Raw genomic sequence first — 1,994 nt, 5'->3', positions numbered from 1 at the left:
TCCATCCCACCCTGGCAATGCTTTTCTACAACCTCTACCATCGGGGAGAAGGTACAGAAGACTGAACACGCACCAGCTGGTTTCGCAACAGTTTCTACCCCACTGTTGTTAGAATACTGAATGGACTCACAAACACTGAACATTCACCTGTACCTGTGTTTTTGTTTTTGCTGCTGTTTACCTATTATTTACTACTTATGCTACTTAACTACTCAGGTTGGTATTAGTTACTCAGTTGTAATCTGCTATGGAGGGCAAAGTGAACCAACCATGATCGAGCGAGAACTTGACCGTTTCCGAGGGCCACACACCAGCGATGATGCACCCTTGACCGTGGTGACTATTGGAACCAGTACTCCACCGATCAGTGACCACGTTCTGTGGTCTCTTTTCAACTTCGTTCACTGTAACTTCTATTGCCTTGGCTTTCTGGCTTTGGTCTTTTCAGTCAAGTCAAGAGATCGTAGATGGTAGATGGTAAATATTCAGCCTGGAGCCCAGTTACAAGTGGAGTTCCGCAGGGATCAGTTCTGGGTCCTCTGTTTGTAATTTTTATTAATGACTTAGATGAGGGAGTCATTAATTTGCAGATGATACGAAGATAGGTGGAGTTGTGGACAGTGAGGGGGGCTGTTGTCGGCTGCAGAGGGACTTAGATATGATGCAGAGCTGGGCTGAGGAGTGGCAGATGGAGTTCAACCCTGTCAAGTGTGAGGTTGTCCATTTTGGAAGAACAAATAAGAATGCGGAATACAGGGTTAATGGTAGGGTTCTTAGTCAGGTGGAGGAACAGAGGGATCTTGGGGTCTATGTACATAGATCTTTGAAGGTTGCCACTCAGGTGGATAGAGTTTGTAAGAAGGCCTATGGAGTATTATCGTTCATTAGCAGAGGGATTGAATTCAAGAGTCGTGAAGTGATGTTGCAGCTGTACAGGACTTTGGTTAGGCCACAGTTGGAGTACTGTGTGCAGTTCTGGTCGCCTCACTTTAGGAAAGATGTGGAAGCTTTGGAGAGGGTGCAGAGAAGATTTACCAGGATGTTGCCTGGAATGGAGAGGAAGTCGTACGAGGATAGGTTGAGAGTTCTCGGCCTTTTCTCGTTGGAACAGCGAAGGATGAGGGGTGACTTGATAGAGGTTTATAAGATGATCAGAGGAATAGATAGAGTAGTAAGTCAGAAACTTTTTCCCCGGGTACAACAGAGTGTTACAAGGGGACATAAATTTAAGGTGAAGGGTGGAAGGTATAGGGGAGATGTCAGGGGTGGGTTCTTTACCCAGAGAGTGGTGGGGGCATGGAATGTGCTGCCTGTGGGAGTGGTAGAGTCGGAATCATTGGCGACCTTTAAGCGGCATTTGGATAGGTACATGGATGGGTACTTAATCTAGGTTAGAAGTTCGGCACAACATCGTGGGCCGAAGGGCCTGTTCTGTGCTGTATTGTTCTATGTTCTATGTTCTATCGTAAAGCTGTGGGAGATGTAGCTACAGCTGAACACTACAGCTCAACATCCAAATCGCTGAATATAGCCACAACATCTCTGTCCATCCTTACTTTTGTGATTTTGTTCAGACCGCTCATTGCTGGTTGCTGGTGTGATCCAGATTCCCCATTACTGAGGACCAAACTCTATTCAAGGGTGAACATTACAAATGATTGACTTTTTCTGTAAATAAAAAAAAATATGGACGGCACGGTGGCTCAGTGGTTAGCACTACTGGCTCACAGCACCGCTGCCTCACAGCACCAGACTCCCAGGTTCGATTCCAGCTTTGGGCAACTGTCTGTGTGGAGTTTGCACATTCTCCCAGTGTCTGCATGGGTTTCCTCCGGGTGCTCCGGTTTCCTCCCACAGTTGAAAGATGTGCAGGTCAGGTGAATTGGCCATGCTCAATTGCCCACAGTGTTAGGTACATCATTCAGAGGGAAGTGGATCTGGGTGGGTTGCTCTTCGGAGGGTCGGTGTGGACTTGTTGGGCTGAAGGGCCTGTT

At 47.1% G+C, this 1,994-nt stretch overlaps 1 pseudogene; it reads left to right on the top strand.

Annotated features, from left to right (window-relative positions):
- Window positions 1–247: 247 nt before the first annotated feature.
- On the top strand, window positions 248–1,662 carry LOC148145768 (dispanin subfamily A member 2b pseudogene; annotated as a pseudogene).
- The last annotated feature ends 332 nt before the right edge of the window (window positions 1,663–1,994 follow it).

This window comes from Chiloscyllium plagiosum, unplaced genomic scaffold, assembly GCF_037043375.1.
Source record: "Chiloscyllium plagiosum isolate Xiang-an unplaced genomic scaffold, Cpla_swu_hap1 HiC_scaffold_24, whole genome shotgun sequence".
Lineage (NCBI taxonomy): Eukaryota > Metazoa > Chordata > Chondrichthyes > Orectolobiformes > Hemiscylliidae > Chiloscyllium > Chiloscyllium plagiosum.
Note: the sequence above shows the minus strand (reverse complement) of the source record. Positions and strands in the feature narration are given on the sequence as shown.